The sequence below is a fragment of the Oryctolagus cuniculus genome, chromosome 7 (genome assembly GCF_964237555.1).
Source record: "Oryctolagus cuniculus chromosome 7, mOryCun1.1, whole genome shotgun sequence".
In the NCBI taxonomy this organism is placed as follows: domain Eukaryota; kingdom Metazoa; phylum Chordata; class Mammalia; order Lagomorpha; family Leporidae; genus Oryctolagus; species Oryctolagus cuniculus.
In genome coordinates, this window is record NC_091438.1 from 68,629,936 (window position 1) to 68,650,818 (window position 20,883).

General features: G+C 38.6%; 1 pseudogene; it reads left to right on the plus strand.

The window, feature by feature from the left end:
- Positions 1-1,124: 1,124 nt before the first annotated feature.
- LOC108177610 (large ribosomal subunit protein eL42-like) lies at positions 1,125-1,482 on the plus strand (annotated as a pseudogene).
- The last annotated feature ends 19,401 nt before the right edge of the window (positions 1,483-20,883 follow it).

Consider the following 20,883-nt stretch of genomic DNA (forward strand, 5'->3'; position numbering starts at 1 on the left):
TCAGATTGGCCCAGCTCCAGCTATTTTAGCCATTTGGAGAGCGAACTAGTGGATGGAAGACCTCTTTTTTTCTCTATCCCTCCCTCTCTCTGTCTGTACTCTACTTTTCAAATAAATAAATAATAAATAATAAAATCTTTTTTAAAAAAACCTTCAACGTGTTTTCCTACTGTTTGTCTTTTTTGTCAATCTAATTTTCAAGGGCCAACCCAATGAAGCTAAAATAGAGAGGGGTAAAACTTGTTTTCTCCTCTACAAGTGGCTATTACTGAAGAAAATCTATCCTTGCCACTGTGAATGTCTGGCTGTATCATTGAGATTTGCTAGTCTGGCCTTTTACAAACTGTAAACAAAGGAAGATAGCTGTCCTCTCACTAGTGGCAGAAATCAAGGCCCAGGTCCCAAGGGTATCCAGAAGGAGATCTGGGAAATCTCAGAGGATGAAGGGACTATTCCTCCTCTAGTATTAACAACCACGTCATACATCAGAAGCAAGCAAGCAGTTACATATTGTGTGATAGATAAACACAATAATACTAGTGACTAACTCATGGTAATAACATTAAACATTCTCTTTTTATCATTTCTGGTTTTTTATATTTTATTAAGCATAAGCCATTGTTATGTTATTAATAAGAAAAATTATAAACTCAGAAAATAATTTCAAAAACTAAATATCAAAAGAAGTAGCAAGGTATAAACAAAAGAAAAAGTTGACAAAGTACTTCTTAACTCACAGAGCTGTAGCAAAGATGAAATTAAATAAATATATATAATATCAATTTAGAAAAATTTTCATTTTTATAATCAATGTGAACCTTTTTCATTCCAAAGTTAACATCCACTTTGTTGCTTTCATTATAATTATTAATTAATATTCCCATAGTTTATACCTCTGACACCCATTACATGGATATTTAAAGAAAGAATATGAAAAGAATAAGAAAAGCCTTGTATGCATTTTATATAGTGTGTTTTGCACGTGTAATGGACGTCTTCTATTAGCAATATCAGTTATAATTGTGGTGATAATAATAGTGAACCTTTTCACCAGCCTTCTTCTGTATAAGGTAAGGTATTAATTGCTTTATATACACTTTCAGAGCTGATAGCACTCCGGCAACATGGTAAATGTTCCAAAAACCTGCCGGACCTTCTGTAAGAAGTGTGGCAAGCACCAGCCCCACAAGGTGACAGTATAATAAGGGCAAAGACTCTCTGTATGCCCAGGGAAAGTAGCATTATGATAGGTAGCAGAGTGGCTATGGGGGATAGACTAAGCCGATTTTCCCGGAAAAAGGCTAAAACTACAAAGAAGATTGTGCTGAGGCTTGAGTGTGTGGAGCCCAATTGCAGATCCAAGAGGATGTTGGCTATTAAGAGATGTAAACATTTTGAATTGGGAGGAGAAAAGAAGACAAAGGGACAAGTGATCCAGTTCTAATCTTCGTCTTCTGTTTTGTTATGAAGACAATAAAATCTAAAGGTTAAAAAAATTAGCTTTATATACACAATTTCTGCACTATTTTACATCATGTTCTCAGCATGTTCTTATCAATAGAGGTTGATACTATTATTAGAGATTAGTAACCTGCTTACCATAGTAGAGCTAAAAACTGGTAGCCCTAGATCCTCAATCCCAAGTCTCCACTGTTTCACACAACAGACTCCTAATCATAAACAGAAAGAGATAAGAATTATTTTCCAAGATAGACCTCAAATTTCTTTTCTTTTCTTTTTTTGGAATACTTTTAGTTACACAATATGTAGAATTCTGCATTTTGTCATCCCTTTCCTTTGGTGTGACAGGGACAAAAATCTAAACTCTACAAACAAGTCTGCTCATGGGAGCTGAAGAAACTGCCAAAGTTGTGACAAAATCACAATTCTGCCATAATATCTGTCCCTCAGACACCACAGAGGTAACAAAGCTTGTCACAGCACTGTGATTCCATTTTCACACTGTGAAATGCAATCAAACCAGACCTAACCAAATATGTTGGAAAAAAAGTCAGTACTCCTCTTAACTCTCTTTTGTTTTATTTTTTCTAATTAATTTATTTTCATTTGACTTGAAAGGCAGAGAAACACAGAGGGAGGGAAACCGAGAAACAGATGAAAAGAGACCTTCCATTTACTGGTTCACCCTGCAGACACCCACAACAGCCAAGGTTGGACCATCCCAAAGTCAGGAGCTCAGAGCTCAATCCAGGTCTCTCACGTGAATGGAAGGAACTCACATACTTGAGCCATCATCTGCAGCTTTCCAGGATATGCATTAACAGACAGCTGGATTGGCAGTAGTAGTTGAACTTGAACCAATGTGGACATCAAAAGTGGTGTCTTAACTGCCATGTCAAATGCCCAAAATTCCCCACCTTAATTCTGGTTATACAACTCTACTTAGTCAGAATGCACACAAATTCTTCCTGGCCTACAACAACAGTATTTGTATGTCCTTGATACTTGCTGATCCTATTCGCTGCAGATGATGGCTCTGCTTCCACTTAATAAATCACATTTTAAAATGTCAAAATAATGATTTGGGAGATTTCAGAAGCAGAGGCTTTGTCTTTATAAAGTTGAGGAAATCATGTTCTGAGAGAGTTTTTAAATATGTTAGATTATAAGGAGGATGTTTTCTCATTTTAAAATTAGAGAAATCATGCACACATTTGTTTCTTTTGCCCTTGGAGATTACTAACACCCAGAGGCAACTCATTTTTGTAGAGTATTTGCTGTCAAGAAGCAATGAAGTGCAAATGGAAGCCAATTGAACTTCACAGTTTGTTTACTCATAAAGAAAACAACTGGAGAAAAAAATGGAGTATTTTAATAATTAGTAAGTCACATTAGATAAGGGGCATTCCAGTATATGATCCAGAATTATAATGAGGTTGCCACTTTGGATGATAAAAAATTAGCAATTAGCCTTATTTTAACTCAAGAAAAACATGTTCAGAAAGGGGGAAACAGTAAAGAAAACGATTTTTAGTTTCAAGTTTTTTTTTTCACTTTCTCCAAAATCAAAAATCATTATTTTTAAAATTTTTAAGGTAATAATTTTTTTTTTCCTTTTTTTAAACTTTTATTTAGTAAATATAATTTTCCAAAGTACAGTTTATGGATTACAATGGCTTCCCCCCCCATAACTTCCCTCCCACCCTCACCCCTCCCATCTCCTGCTCCCTCTCCCATTCCATTCACATTACGATTCATTTTCAATTATCTTTAAATACAGAAGATTGATTTAGTATATATTAAGTAAAGATTTCATCAATTTGCACCACACAGAACATAAAGTGTAAAATACTGTTTGAGTACTAGTTATAGCATTAATTCACATTGGAAAACACATTAAGGACAGTGATCCCACATAAGGAGTAAGTACACAGTGACTCCTGTTGTTGACTTAACAATTTGACACTCTTGTTTATGGCATCAGAAATCTCCCTAGGCTCTAGTCATGAGTTTCCAAGGCTATGGAAGCCTCTTGAGTTCGCTGACTTTGATCTTATTTAGACAAGGTCATAGTCAAAGTGGAAGTTCTCTCCTCCTTTCAGAGAAAGGTACCTCCTTCCTCCTTCTTTGATGGTCCGTTCTTTCTACTGGGATCTCACTTACAGAAACCTTTCATTTAGGTTTTTGTTTTTTATTGTTGTTGCTGGTTTTTTTTTTTTTTTTTTCCCAGAGTATCTTGGCTTTCCATGCCTAAAATACTCTCATGGGCTCTTCAGCCAGATCTGAGTGCCTTCAGGGCTGATTCTGAGGCCAGAATGCTATTTAGGACATCTGCCATTCTATGAATCTGCTGTGTATTCCACTTCCCATTGGATCATTCTCTCCCTTTTTGATTCTATCAGTTAGTATTAGCAGACACTAGTCTTGTTTGTGTGATCCCTTTGACTCTTAGACCTATCAGTATGATCAATTGTGAACTGAAATTGATCACTTGGACTAGTGAGATGGAATTGGTACATGCCACCTTGATGGGATTGTATTGGAATCCCCTGGCACATTTCTAACTCCACCATTTGGGGCAAGTCCGATTGAGCATGTCCCAAATTGTACATCCCCTTCCTCTGTTATTCCCACTCTTATATTTAACAGGGAATACTTTTCAGTTAAATTTCAACACCTAAGAATAAATGTGTGTTAATTACAGAGTTCAACCTATAGTATTAACTAGAACAAAAAAAATACTAAAAGGGATAAAATATTAAATTGTACATCAATGTTATAACCATAATGGATACAACTTCCTTTTCTTTTCACATGTGGCTGACAACAGCTAGCTGCTGACCTTATGACTAATTAGAGTACCTGTTCAATTCAATAGATAAATAATGCTTGCTAGAAAATTCCAGAAACTAGCCCAGAGAAAATTGGCTGAAGTTTTAAATCATCTGTCCCACCCCACTCAACACGACCAGAGGACAGGATTTATGATAGCAGGGTGAATGTAACCACTGTGACTCCAATCAGCTCCTTATTTCATGGCCAGAGGCCAACATACAGCTGGACCTACCCTTTGTCATCCTTCTTCCCCACTGCCCCTCACTTCCCTCTTTTCTGTTAAAAATCCTCCTGCTAACTTAAAATTGGAAAAAGCAATTTTGAGAGCAAAGGTATCGGTTTTTTCCCCCACGATTGGTAGCCTCTTTTTTTTTTTAAGATTCATTTTATTTATTTTGAAAGGCAGAGTTACAAAGAGATAGGGCAAGACAGACAGAGAGAGAGAGAGGTCTTCCATCTGCTGGTTCACTCCCCAAATGGCTGCAATGGCTGGAGCAGTGTCAGGCCAAAGCCAGGAACATGGAGCTTCTCCCACATGGGTGTGCAGGCCCAAGTACTTGGACTGTCCAATGCTGCTTTCCCAGGTACACTAGCAGGAAGCTGCATCACAAGTGGAGCAGCTGGGACTCTAACCATATGGGATCCCATATGTCCACATGGGATGCTGGTGCTGCAGGCCATGGCTCAACCCACCGCACCACAGTGCCAGCACCAAGATTGGTAGCCTCTTGAATAAACCTGTGTCCTTTCATTAACTTTTGTCTCTGGTAAATTGGTGTCCAGCAGCAAGTAGCAGGTACAATTTTAATGGTGTCAATATGCCTCTGAGTATATTAACAAATAGAAGACTCCTATGAGCCAATGTTAAAGAGAGTAGACTTAAGAACTTTACAAAGTAGCACAGTTATCATCATAAACTTTTCCTCACTACCTAATCAGAAGTTAAATTCAGAAAATTCTTGAAGTGTGCACATTGTAAATCTCAAAAAGGAGTGCACTAAACTCTGTGGTAGCTCAATTATTTAACATTTGCTGATGCTGGGTACAATAAAGCAGCACTCTCCTTTACCACAGATCTTTAACTAATCACAAACCCTTTCATCAGTCACACATCCAAAACATTTCTTAAGAATAAAGAAGACACAGTCAAAGAAAAAATAGAACCATACACCACTAATATAGGATATTGACACGATGATCTGATGAGAACCTGGGAAAAGGAGCCAGGAAAGGTGAGTATTTAAAGCTTGAATCTGACAGCTAGTGGGGAACTTGAGCTCTTTCACTCCAGAAAAACTTTCCAATAGTCAATTCAGCAGATTTCAGATACTCTACCCTTGTGTAGCAATATCTAAACAGATAGATTAGCCTGGAAGCTTCTGCTGAACAACTGGTGAACTAAACTAAATGACATTTATATCATTTATAACCTCAAGAATGTGAAAAGCAAAAGTAGTCATCATATGAGTTTGCTTTTAGTACTTTGGTGTTGAGTAGGAAAGGAGAGAAAGCAGAGAGCAAAAGAACAGAAAAAAGTGTTGATGAGAAAGCAAAATGGCTTATGATCTCATTGGAAATTCCTACATTTGGTCACAAATCAAAATAAGTTGTTATAATCAAAATGACACTACAGCTGGGGCCAAGAAAATGCTATTACTACATGCTTGCTGTTATTGTTATCCCTCCAAATTTTCTAACACACCTTGAAAAAAATATTTGAGAGTCTACAGTCTTTGGAACCCTCCCTGCATTGCCATGTAGCTGAGTTGTCAGTGGACTTCCAATGTTCAGAGGAATAACACCATGGAGCACCAATGCTTCTTTCTTATATAAAAAGGCTTTTCTTCTGCTTTGATCCACAGACATGAATATAATGTGATTTTTATCAAAAGCACTTTATTCTATTGATACTTCTGCCAGAGAGATGGTGCATTACACCCTCCTGGCTTTGATGCAGACAATGAAACTTTCTAATAGATTGCCAATTGCTTTGACACAAAAGCTAGAGAAAATGTATCTTATCCCAGAACCGTGTTACCAATCTGTCTCCAGCACTGCAGCTGTCAAATTTGGCCCCTAAAATGCCCTTGATTAAAGGAGTGAGCCAAAGAAAGAGTAATAGTCTGCCAAGTTAGGTGGCTACGATCCTCAATATTGGTAATTACACTTCAAATACATTGAGCTTTGTTGTGAAAGTTCAGAAAGTGAGATTCTGATTCATCTAAACAAAAGATGATTCAGATCTTTCAAGACTCAAAAAATTGGATGCTCTGAAGTGTCTCCTGTAGCTAAATTACCTACATTTATGATTTTGTCTGCTCTCCTGTGGCACTTCCTGCCTTGCATGGTCATCTGAGGAAATCTTAGCAATCATAGAAAATACTACAGATGGCCGATTTTTCTAAGGAAGAGCATCAGGTTTGAAAGGAGGCTCTATTGACATAACATAAATCTGAGTGCTCTGCCATTTGAAGTTAAGAGCTTGAGATTTCAACAAGAACAAGCTTACTTTGTTCTCCTCCAAAATCAACCAGAGCAATTAATTCGTCTTCTGTTTTCACCAAAAATTTGCGTCACAAACATTCAAAGCCTTCCTTAACTTAATATTGGAGTCCTTGTGTTTCCACCATCAAAAATGCATTGTTCTTCCCTTTCATTCTGCCAAAGACTTGAGACTTAGATATTGTTATCAAATTGGTTCAGTAATATAGAGCACATTTTTCTCCAGCTGGATGACATCTGGGTCTTTAATTTCTATTTGCCAGGTATTTGTATGGATAATATAATGACTATTCAAGTTTCTTTTTTCTGTTAGTTAATGCATCACCTATTTCTTTCTACAATTAACAGTGTCAAAGTGTACATTATAGCCTTCTGCTTGCCGAACTTGTAGATGACCTGCTGCTGATGTAGCCACATTGAATTAATCAGCAGCTTTCAGAATCCCTGAGTGCTTTAAAACTTCCATCATGATTGTATCAATTAAATTCACCCTATGGAGCCATCTTTCAAATATTTAAGATAGAAATATTTACATATTTAACACTCTCCCACCCCAACCACTCAAATTCAAGCTAATTTACCCTGGACAAAAAGAATAAATATTGATTTTTTTTTTAAAAAAAAGCTTCTGCCTTAAATTCTCTTTACACTTTCAACTTTCATCAAAGTCTCCTTCACAGTATATTTACAAGTGACCTTGAAACCCGGTTTTATAAAGCCACATGTAAAAAACTCTTTCCACATTGCATTCACCAGGCATTCCTAAAATAATTCAGGGGTGAATATGTTGAAATCCTGGCTTATAATCTTATTTCAGAAATCAATCCCACCACAAAGCAATGTTTATTATATTGTCACATCTGTGGTTTAATTACTTTTTAGATACTACTGACATATTAGTTCTGCTACATACTTGGTCGAAAACACTATTCCAAGAGGAATGTTCTCTGACCTTGAGTGCAAAGCCAATGCAGAGCCAGAGGAGCACCTCCAGATCATGTCAACTGGCAGACTCTGGGTTCGATTTGAAAATAAAAGTTAAAGTTTATTCAGATAGTATTATCAAAACCTTGGTCCCTGTCCCCACAACCAAGTGAAAATAACAAGCACAAAGTTTGAGGGTAAAAAGAGAAAGTTTAATCTATTGACAGATGAAGGGGTAGCAAACCCGTTGGGACAATACTGACCACCAAAGTGTAATTTATTGGAGAAGCGAGTGACCTCATATGTCCAGTGATTAGTATTTTGGATGGCTGGCTGTGGCAGTCCCTCCATTCGTTGAGTTAAGCTAAGAGAGGTTGGCTTGCAGACTGGGCTCTGATGGTATCTAGCATTTTGGTTCAAGGCAGTGTTTGAGCGACTCAGTTCCATTCCCCTCTATTTCTCATCACTCCTCATCAATCTTGAGGTGGGAATGATTACCATTCTACTCCATGCTGGTAGAGGGATTAAAGGAATTTTTTAAATCACAATCGAGTTTGGCCCAGTTTGTCTGAGTACAGCTATATCTTGCAGATGCATCAACATTCCACAGCAGCAATAATGGCAACAACATACTAGCATCCCTGTATCTATAGTGAAAGCCAGAAAGGTTATGATTATTTTCTTCCACCAGAAACTTTCAGTCCCAAACCAAGAATAAATTGACAGGCTTCTATATGTTTTTCTCATCTTCCTTGAACCCAAGGGAGGCCCAAAGTACATCTTAGCTACCTAGCCCAGAGGAAGAAGAGATTATCAACATTCCTGTTCCCTTACTTATAGGCGGCATGAATGTTTACTTTCCTATCTCCTCTAAGGCAAAAGGCACAGGTAAGGGCTTTGAATTCAACCCTCTGGACTAAGCTACCTGGTGGCAACTTTACTGATTCCAGTGTTTCCTGGAGAGTTACTACTGTATATTCAACCTTTCATTTTTTTTGATCCATGAACCTGTTTCTATCCATGAAGAATTCAAGATCTGTAGCCCCTAAGGGGACATCAGTCAAGCTCAGTCTGCTAGGATACGCTTGTTCAACAACATATAATTCGTCACATATAGGTTCCCTGGAGGAGTCTGGTGGCTAGATTAAAAGATGATACAGTTTTATAGTAACAATTCAGTTGTCAAATAGTATGGCTTGGTTATTTCCCCATAGGTCTGGATATGAACCAGTAACCTCCCTTTTTTCCCCAGAACTGATAGCAAACAGTGAGCTGTATAAACTGTGGTATGTAGCCCAAAAGTGAACTAGTCTGTCTCCTGCAGTGCAACACAAGAGCTTGTTATCATTCTGACACATCAGCCAGCCTCGAGTGGCAATGCCCAGGTTTGGAAATGTGTGCCATTAGGTATTGTATTTTTCCAAAAGTTTGAGTAATGACTCCCAGTCCTGATCCTTGCGTCACAGGAAAAAGGAGATGAAAGAACTTCCTCAGCATCTCACTGGGTGCCGTATGCAGATTCAAGCACTAGGTGTGAGAATTACAAGTGTCATATCATGTCTCTTTTGAAATTGAATCCTATGTAGAAGGTTCAGTCCTTGGACAGTCTTTTGTGACAGTTAGTATCAGGCAAACTTGCATAGAAATCTTTCCTTTATAACCTACTGCTTTATCTAATTTTATTTAGCATTGACACCCCTGACTCCATCTTTATTTTTCTTCTTTCCTTGTGCTCAAGATCCTTTTCTGAAAATACCACTATCAAGCATCCTATAGGTAGGTTTTGGTTGTCCTTCATTGCCAGGTTAGATTTGATCTGGTTGTGCATCTGGTCAAGAACCTAAGAAGACCTAATGACCAGGATCAGTGTCAAAAACCTCTTCAGCCATATTTGAACAACAAAGAGGTTTTAGAAAGAGTGATCCTTAGGCTAAGGTTAACTAAACTCCACCATTAAACTTACATTTGCCTGTTTTGTAGGTGTGAGTCATCATCTTAAAGTGCCAGGCCATCATTACCTTGCTGAGAATTGTCCTTCTGCATAATTCTGACAGACAATATGCACAAAGCTCAAAACCAGTCAAATTGGCATTTTAAAAGCAAGGAACAGAGTTATAATCTAATTGCAGATTTAGCGTAATCTCATATTCAGAAAACCTCAAAAGTTAAAAAGTCAATCCAAGGAAAACTATTCTTTTAACTACACCGCATAATCCTTTGAAGTTTCAGGACCTATTAGGAAGTGACAACTCCATTTACTCACTGCAAAGCTAGTAACATTTTAAGCCAGGTGTTCTTGTGCATAAATTTTACATGTGCCAAAGTTTCCAAATAAATCTTGCTATGATAATAACTCAAGCAGACACTCATATGCCACAAAAAACAAAACATCCTTAGAAAAGTTTTCTAATTTTAGAGAAATTAAGTACAGGTGGAAAGGTAAACAGTTCCTTGTCTGGTTATAAAACTATAACTGATCAAAGCACTGAAAGCAATAGAAATCACAGGAAAAATTTTTCCTGAACTTAAAAGGTGAAACATTTAAAGACAGAACCAACAGTATTTTAAATGAAAGACATAGATATCTACAAATTTAATTAGTTGAGTTTTATTTAAGTAATTCTTGTCTCCACTCTCCATTTTGTGTTTTTTTCAAGTTGTCTTTTTGCTTTTTTCCTTAAACTCAGAGGTTTGGACATTCTTATCCAGTAACTGATCTTACAGCAATCAAAAGTTGTTATGCAAGAATATTTGTCACAGTTTTCTCCATGAATATGTCTGTAAATGTTTGCAGAGAAAAAGCAGAACTGTGAATGACAAAGGCCTTGAAATAGCCAGTTAAAATTGTAACACTCAGCTTTGACAAGAGGGACAGTTATGTCTTTGCATATACATTTTAGAAAGCACCTAAAGAGTTTAAAAAAATCTTTCCTTTTAAGGCCTCTGGGCTTATGGTGGGAAGGGCCATCTCAAAGATCTTGGAAAGACCTCTGGGTCCTCTTTCTTTCAAGATAACCATTGTGACTGATAAAAGCAAAATTGGATCACTAGAAATACATTTTTATAATTTCTAGAACCCTCACATTAATAACATACCTATAGAAATATTACCTGGGGCCGGCGCTGTGGCACAGCGGGTTAATGCCCTGGCCTGAAGCGTCGGCATCCCATATGGGTGCCAGTTCAAGACCTAGCTGCTCCACTTCAGATCCAGCTCTCTTCTGTGGCCTGGGATAGCAATAGAAGGTGCCCCAAGTCCTTGAGATCCCTGCACACGCATAGGAGACCCAGAAGAAGCTCCTGGTTCCTGGCTCTGGATCGGCACAGCTCCAGCTGTATTGGGGAATGAACCATCGGATGGAAGCTCTCTCTCTCTCTCTCTCTCTCTCTCTCTCTTTTTTTCTCTCTCTCTGCCTCTCCTCTCTTTGTGTAACTCTGACTTTCGAATAAATAAATAAATCTTCTAAAAAAATATTACCAAAAGTTTATCATCATTTTATAACTCGACTGTGCTTTTCATACAATCTAAAGAGTCCAATTAACTATTACTCCTATAAATGAGAGATGCATCCTTTGATAGCTCCAAGGGCCCAACTGGAAATTTCAAAGTTAAAAAGCAAATACTTAGAACCTTAATTCTGAGGAAGCTTGTTAAACATGCCAAAAAAACTTAAAATTATCTGGTCAAAATGGGATCCCTTATCATTGTGAAATAATATCCATCCTTTTAGTAGGAATGATTTAAGAATTTATAGACAAGACTTACTCACAGTTATAAAATAATTGTTCATATATTTTAAAATGAGCAGACATAAAAATTATCTCTCAACTCTCAGCTCTTTGAAAATAATCAGAACTGGGACCAGCACTGTGTGTAGTGAGTAAAAGCCACTGCCTTCAATGCTGGCATCCCATAAGGGCTCCAGTTCAAGTCCCAGCTGCTCCACTTCTGATGCAACTCTCTGCTATGGCCTGGGAAGGCAGTACAAGATGGTCCAAGTGCTTGGACCCCTGCTCCCATGTGGGAGACCTGGAAGAAGCTCCTGGCTCCATCCGTTGCAGCCAAGTGGGGAATGAACCAGCAGATGGAAGACCTCTCTCTCTCTCTCTCTCTCTCTGCCACTCATCTCTCTGTGTAACTTAGACTTTCAAATAAATAAATAAATCTTGAAAAAAAATAAAAAACAAAATAATCAGAACTTAACAAAGACAGCAGAGAACACAAGAAATTACTTTAATAGAACACAAAATGTTTGTCTCCTTGGCCAGTTACCAAAATGTAGAGCCTCTAATAAAAACAAGCTGCCCTGCCACCTAGGCTATTAAGATAAATATGTAGTGTCCAGTTATACTAGAGCCAGAATTAGGGAGAAGAGCTTATAGGAACTTACCACAAAGTCAAGGAATAATCATCAATCAAATGCAGACTATCAAAAGGGAAAACCACAGTCTGTAAGATGGTCAAAGAATTAAAGAAAAAAATGCAAAACTTTTTTGCAAAATTTATATAATATTTTAAAAATTATAGTTAATTTTATCACATAAATTTCTCTTGCAAGATGTATCCCTTTAAGCCTTTTGTGACCTGTTCATACATTCTACAACTTACTTAAAGCTTTAGCTTTTTCCCTATTTTTCTTTCCAGTCTAGAGTAATATAGTTCTCTTATTTTAGGGCAATTTTTATTAATAATGTTAGTTCTTTATCCAAACAAAATTTTGTTTCCTTCTTAACCTTTTCATCAATAATATATTCTCATAGTTGTGGCTTCCTTTTTATTTCTCTCTCCTCTATCTATGGGTTTCTTCTGTCTTGCATCTACTGTTAAGCAATTTTTTTAGAAATTATAACCAGATTATTTATGAAGACTGAGATGTTAGAAAACATAGTCATCACCAACAGTCAACTGTTTTTTCTAGCCAAAACACTGTTTTATTTCAGTGTTTTCTAATAATACTATTTTTAAAAGATTTATTTATTTATTTGAAAGTCAGAGTTACACAGAGAGAGGAGAGGCAGAGAGAGAGAGAGAGAGAGAGAGAGAGAGAGAGAAGTTTTCCATCTGCTGGTTCACTCCCCAGTTGGCTGCAATGGCTGGAGCTGCGCAGATCTGAAGCCAGGAGCCAGGAGCTTCTTCCAGGTCTCCCACGTGCGTGCAGAGACCCAAGGACTTGAGCCATCTTCTACTGCTATCCCAGGCCATAGAAGAGAGCTGGATCAGAAGTGGAACAACTAGGTCTTGAACTGGCACCCATATGGGATGCCAGCGCTTCAGGCCAGGGTGTTAACCTGCTGTGCCACAGTGCCAGCCCCATCAAATAATACTCTTAAAACAAACAAAAAATAAAAAAAAAATCTATCTCTGATGATGATGATGTAGCAAAAGAGAAAGATAGCTGATTCACTAATAATAAAAAATGTGAATATAGTATTAATGGTATATACTAAGTTCAATGAGAATATAAAGAGACCATTATTAATTCTGCTTGGACATGTTTTGGAGGGATTCCAAATAATGTATTGTTTGTTCTGGATCTGGAAAGTAAAATAAGAGTGGAAAATGGGAGCCAAAATTAGTTTGAAAAATTCATTGTCAGTGTCTGTAATATACAAGCATACACACATACCCAAGTTTGTTAGTGTTTGGCTTTGTGGAATTTGAGAGTGGGATTTCCAGGTGGAAATGTTTGGTCAGCAGTTAGAAATACAAAGGAGGAGCTCATAAGACATACTAAGCTAAATATTCAGAAGTGATATTGTTAAATGGTACTTGGGAGAGGCAGAGAGGGCTGAAATAGCTCAGAAGTTAAGCCTTCTGGTTTCATTCCTATATTTTATTTGTTTAATTTGCAAAAGAGAACAAATTTCATGTTTTTCATATACACAATATTAAGAATTTATTTGATATGTAGAACGGTTCCAGTTGTTTCCAGGCCTAATTGATATCTTTATGATCTTAAACATCTAGCAGACATAAATACCATCCAGCAAACCCAGGCATAAATATATTTTATTTTACCTGATGGGGTTTCCAACTTATTTATTTAACTACATAGATGTGAAATACAGCATGTAGAAATATACAACTATATCAATATGTCTCATGGCACAGAAAAACAAACAACTGTTTCTATAACTTGTGGCATTAGTCTTATGACTCTGCTTTCCTAATGTCAATTGTATCAGGGTCTTTCATGGCTTTGAAAGATTAAGAATAGCCCCTTGTCTTTATTATTTATTTATTTATTTTTTAGAATCTAATGTATGCATAGACATGCTGTATTACTAATTTTTCTTAGTCATGGGTTTATGGGTATAATTTGCTCAACCAGTCCAAATTTTCACAAAGAGTTTCACAAGTAGTATAGAAATGGTGCCTCATATTGGCAATGGTGGAACAACACAGCAATGGAAATAACAAAAAGACTCAATAGACAAAATGTATAAGACAATCTCCCCAAATGCCCATCAACAGTAGACTGGATAAAGAAATTATGGGACATGTACTCTATAGAATACTATACAGCAGTCAAAAACAATGAAATCCAGTCATTTGCAAAAAGATGGAGGAATCTGGAAAACATCATGCTGAGCGAATTAAGCCAGTCCCAGAGGGACAAATATCATATGCTCTCCCTGATTGGTGACAACTAACTGAGCATCAAATAGGAAACCTGTGAAGTGAAATGGACACTATGAGAAACAATAACTTGATCAGCCTTTGTCCTGACTGTTGATGTACAATTTAATACTTTATCCCTTTTAGTATTTTTGTTTGTTCTACTTAATGGCATTGGTTGAGCTATGTAATTAACACACAATTATTCTTAGGTGTTTAAAGTTAACTGAAAAGTGATCTCTGTTAAATTTAAGAGTGGGAATAAGAGAGGGAAGGGATGTACAATTTGGGACATGCTCAAGCTGACTTGCCCCAAATGGTGGAGTTAGAAATGTGCCAGGGGATTGCAATACAATCCCATCAAGATTGCATGTACCAACGCCATCTCACTAGTCCAAGTGATCAATTTCAGTTCACAATTGATCATACTGATAGGTCTAAGAGTCAAAGGGATCACATAAACAAGACTAGTGTCTGCTAATACTAACTGATAGAATTATAAAGGGAGAGAACAATCCAACACGGGAAGCAGGATACACAGCAGACTCACAGAATGGCAGTTGTCCTAAACAGCACTCTGGCCTCAGAATCAGCCCTTAAGGTATTCGGCTCTGGCAGAAGAGCCCATGAGAGTATTTTAGGCATGGAAAGCCAAGACACTCTGGCAAAAAAAAAAAAAAAAAAAATAAATAAATAAATAAATAAAATAATCTCTGTGAGTGAGACCGCAGTGTAAAGAATGGACCATCAGAAAAGGAGGTACCTTTCTCTGAAGGGAGAAGAGAACTTCCACTTTGACTATGGCCTTGTTGAAATAAGATCAAAGACAGCAAGCTCAGGGAGCTTCCATAGCCTTGGCAACTCATGAATAGAGCCTGGGAAGATTGCTGACACCTTAAACAAGAGTGTCAAATTAAGTCAACAACAGGAGTCACTGTGTACTTACTCCCCATGTAGGATCTCTGTCCTTAATGTGTAGTTCAATGTGAATTAATGATATGACTAGTGCTCAAACAGTATTTGGCACTTGGTGTTCTGTGTGGGAGCAAACTGATGAAATCTTTACTTAATATATACTAAATCAATCTTCTGTATATAAAGAGAATTGAAAATGAATCTTGGCTGGCACCGCGGCTCAATAGGCTAGTCCTCCACCTAGTGGCGCTGGCATACCAGGTTCTAATCCTGGTCGGGGTGCTGGATTCTTTCCCAGCTGCCCATCTTCCAGGCCAGCTCTCTGCTGTGGCCCGGGAGTGCAGTGGACGATGGCCCAAGTGCTTGGGCCCTGCACCCCATGGGAGACCAGGAGAAGCACCTGGCTCCTGCCTTTGAATCAACGCCGTGCGCTGGCCACAGAGCGCCAGCTGTGGCGGCCATTGGAGGGTGAACCAATGGCAAAAGGAAGACCTTTCTCTCTGTCTCTCTCTCTCACTATCCACTCTGCCTGTCAAAAAAAAAAAAAAAGAAAGAAAGAAAATGAATCTTGATGTGCATGGAATGGGAGAGGGAGCGGGAGATGGGAGGGTTGCAGGTGGGAAGGAAGCTTTTGGGGGGAAAAGCCATTGTAATCCATAAACTGTTCTTTGGAAATTTATATTTACCAAATAAAAGTTTTTAAAAAAATGTATAAGACAATCCTTACCAGACAGTAGCTGGCTGACTGTTTCAGGCAGGAGACCCAGAAGCAGATAAACAAAACAAAGGTAACAGAGTCCCTAGGTGCCTGAAAACAAAATCAGAGGAGAAAAACATCTCTGGTTCTCAGTCCTTTACAACCATATTTATCACACTACCAATGCCACAGCCACGGAACAGCAGGCTGGAAAGTTCATAACAGTATGAAACTAGGGTTGATGGCATGCACACTAGGGAATGTATCCAAATAACAAGATTAGACAGCAGTTTGAGGTTTCCTTTCCAGAATCTATTTCCTTTCTCTTGGGCAGGTTCAGAATGCGGGGACTGTGTCTTGTAGGGAATTAAAAGTGGCTCCAGCAGCAGCTGGGACCTCCCTGTCTCTCCCAGGAGGTGGAAATTCCACAGGCAGAGGTTGCAACACTACTCAGGGTGGACCCTCACTGTTCCAGCATCTGGAACAGGCAAGCCCTGGCATGCATCTTGGCCGACTTGTTCCAGCGACTGGGAGCCTGTTGCTGGGTACACATCATCTAGGGTGGGAACAGTCCTCTGTGGTCATAAAAATTTCTCTTATTGAAAAGTTGGTTCCTGCTCCTGGTGCCAAATTAAAATAACAAAGACAAGGTTTGAGGGTGTTACTGAACAATACCACAAACTATTTGGAGGTGTTGCTGTAGAACTTTCAAACCAGTTGTACTCACCTGACATACAGAAAGACAATCATTGACATCAGGCGGTGGAAGAAAGTAGGTATTTGTTGCAAAGCAGAGAGCCAGGAGCTGGGCAGTTGTTGCTCAATTCCCCAGTGAGTTAAAGGTGAAGGTTCTTATAGGTTGAAATTGGGGTTGAGAGATGTGGGATTAGCTCATGGCCAAGTTCCTGGTTGGTTAATGGTGTTCATGTCCTTCCTTTGATTGGTCAGTTATGCCAGACTCTTTAGGGAATCTTCTATCCCATGTGTGTTCCAGTTGATCTGGAGGGTACATGAAGGTGGCAGTTATATTCTGCCAAGACCTGGAATTCCCCTAATCAAACTGCTCCTGACATCAATTTTCTTATCTATTGGAGAAGCAAATGACTCTGAGAGTCCAATAATTGAAACCTTGTGAGGTCAGCTCTATCACTCCCTCAAGTCAGTGAGTTACTTTTGATAAAGGACACCCAAGGATAGCTTAGGCTAAGTGAGACAGACAAGTGACCGGGTCCTACTTAAACATTATAGGGGTTTGTTTTCAAGAGTAAAATAAAATTTAATCTGTCCACCCCTGAAGGGGTAGAAGGTATCTGAGTCTCAAGAACTACTGCCCTACCACCCTGTTGAACAAGGATATTTTGGGTTTGTTAAGGAGGCAACAAGAAGGGGGAAGTCAGGAATAAGGGCCACAAAGGATTGGGTAGCTGCCTGGTGGCCTTGGCCAGGCAATAAGGTGTGGTTAGAGTCACGATGGTTATCTTATCCAGTTACATGTATAGCTTATGTCCAAGTTCCTGGTTGGTCATCAATGCCATATTCTTCAGGGACTGTTTTTGATGGCTAAATGGGCTTTGATGCTTGGAAATTTCATGTAGGTGATATTTAGTTTCTGACACAGACCTGTAATTCTCCTAAGCAAAATGCCTGAAGACAATACTGGCCACCAAATTGTTATCTAGTGTTTGGTGATGACTCCCTTTTAGGGCTGACTGTACTAATCCCTTAATTCAGGGAGTAAAGCTAAAGAAGGTTGGCTGGTGGACTGGGCTTGATGGTATTTAATGTCTTAGGGCACTTTTTGGGAGCTCTGTTTCACAGATTGAACTGAGTATTTAAACCCAGAAACAACAAATCTGTTGCATCAGGAGGCTCTTTCACAAGACTGGTTTGGGTAAAATTTTCATACTTTACTTATAAGTCTAGTACATGTATTTAGTCAAATGTTAACAATACAGATGCCATTACAGTGTTGTTAGCACTGACATTCAAAAATCAAAGAATGCCTCATTAAAAATCAAACACCAAGTAATAGCTAAGGGCCTTGATTATTGATTAAAGAGATATATTACATGCTCACACCCATTATCTATATAAAGAGAGAGAGAAACAATTGGGTTGTTAATAACGCTTCCATCAGTGGTTCCAAGACATAAAGTTCACTGAGGTACAGTAGACATTTCCTTGGCTGCAGAGTTTGTTGAAAGGTCTTGTTACCTGGGAACTACCTGCAGTGCACCTTGACTGCCAGGGACAATATTCTGGCTGACTTGGGCCTCTGCAGTCACCATTACATTCTTAGGTCCACAGTCAGCACAAGACTGCTTCATTTGCCCTTAATGCCGCCTTAGCTGGATACAGCAAGAAAGAAATACCCTGACCTTGTGTTTAGAAGTTGATGGAACAGGACTTAAGCCTCACCATTTTAGTTTCTTGTTACCTCTGCCTTCTTTCAAGAGATCAGTTCCATTTCACACCTATATTGTTCCCCACACCACCCTCTGCTTTCTTCCCCATGTTTGGAAGCTTGTAGACCAAACCTGAAGAACCAATATGGAGAAACTCATCTCCACCTACTTCCCTCCACCCCAACAACCCTATGCAGCTGAGATATGAAAGGGTCCAGCCTGCGGGGGTCGAGGCCTCTGCCACATGTTTGGTCTGTAAGCATGGTGGCAGTTGGTCGACCTCTGCAGATTTATTTTCTCTCAATAAATTCGGTCTGGCTATGAGTTCATAGTCCATCTCCTCTCTGTTCTGAGCCTCCTTTCTTTATAAAAGCCTGATATTTAACATCGTTGTTAGTGTGAGGGGTCAGACAGGCCAATAGGCAGTCAGGTTGGTACCGGTGGAAAAGGAAGAAAGGGAAATTCCCCTAAGAGAATGCAAAATGCTTCCCCCAAAAGCTCTCTTTAGCAAAATCAAAGTGCTGAATCCCACTGCACGTGTTCCTCCCCCAAAGCATCCTTTAACACAATAAAAGTACCTGCCCCATTCCTTGGGAGCTTCAAATCTTATCAGGAGGATAGCAAGGGAGTGGTGACTCTACCCTCCCAGTGGCTCTTCTGCTTTGTCAGGAACAAGTCAGCAAAGGCCAATAACATTACAAATCAGGTCCTTTGCTAGGTTTTGTCCCTGCCATGTAACTGATTGTTAGTTGTGTGTCAGTTGTCAGTGGTTTTTAATTTTTTTTATGATTTATTTATTTATTTGAAAGTCAGAGTTACACAGAGAGAGAAGGAGAGACACAGAGAGAGAGAGAGCTCTTCCATCCACTAGTTCAATCCACAGATGGCTGTGATGGCCAGAGCTTCATGGATCTGTAGCCAGGAGCCAGGAGCTTCTTCCAGGTCTCCCACATTGGTGCAGGGGCACAAGGACTTGGGCCATCTTCTACTGCTTTCCCAGACCATAGCAGAGAGCTGTATCAGAAGTGGAACCGATGCCCAAATGGGATGCCAGCACCTCAGGTAGTGGCTTTACTGGCTACGCCACAGTGCTGGACCCAGGTTTATTTTTTTAAAGATTTATTTATTTATTTATTTGAGAGGCAGAGTTACAGAGAGGGAGAGATAGAGAGAAAGGTCTTCCTTCTCCATATGGCCTCAAGGCCAGAGTTGGGCTGATCCAGAGCCAGGAGCCAGGAGCTTCTTTTGGACCTCCCACATCACAAGGTTAGAGTGTGGGAAGGATAAGGAAGGTATATTCAGTTTGGTTAGGCTACGCTCATGTCAACCATGAAGAAGCCAGTATGGGGCCTGCATAGCTTTCCTATGTCTTCATATTCAGTAACAAGTTCAGTATTTAAATTCAGAATTTAATGTAGACACTTGCATGCATCTCCAAAATTATCATTGATGAACAACTTCTAGGCCAGAACTAGAGAGGAAGAGAGGGTGGTACCATTCACATCACAATTATTGGGGCAATTTGCCTCCTGTCATATTGGGGGTGAGCATGCCCCACAGACAGAAGCCACGGTCTGGAGGGGACACAGCCTACTCCGACATATCCACCTTGAAAAGATTTGAAGAGTAGATCCAGCAAAAATGACAGTATTCCTGCTAGAGGAAAAGCTTGAGAAGAAAAACGCTTAGTAAGTCAGGAGAAATATGTTTGGGAAAAAGTTGCTTTCCAAAACAGGCATTTTTCAAAATGTTAAATGCAGTTGGAAAGAGAAGGTCACACTGAAAGTCAGATCCAGAAAAAAATTTGCTCACAAAAACACTAGCAGTAAATATATAACTTTTGGGAAGTAATTGTCTTGCCCTGACTATATACAAATGGAGAAAATCTTCAAATGCTTCAGAACCTTCATTTCGAAGGGGCTTTCAACCACAGAAGCTGTTCCTGGTGATACATTACTGGTAACACTTGCACCTTGTTGTTTTCAGATATTAAACTAATATTAAATATCATGTGAGTATCATTTGAAAAAAATTTGTCTGAGATGCATTTATTTTATAATTTATTATGTAATTTTGTCAAAGGATACAGAATACAATATTTGGAACACAGGCCATTTTTCACTAAAAAGTGTACTTCAAGATATGAGCTTATCAAAACCTGAGTTTTTAAGTAACACATTTTTAAGTAAAATTAAGAGCACAGCATGTAAATAGTATAATGAATTAGGATAGTGAAGGAGGGACATATTGTTGAACACAAACAACAGTGGCCTATTTTCTTGCGTTTTTTTATCAACATTAATAATTAAAAACAATTAAGAATTGTCTTTTTGCATTTGAAGTCAAGTAATCAAATTAAGGATCACCTAAAGAAAGTGGTAAATTCCATTTTTTTTTTTTTTGGCCAATATAAGCATAGGCAATGCTTATAAAAGTCAAACATCTAATTCCTTATTCAAAATGCAATTAAACACACAGACAACAAGCAGAGAAATAATTCTCAGATGAGTCTTTGTATCTAACCA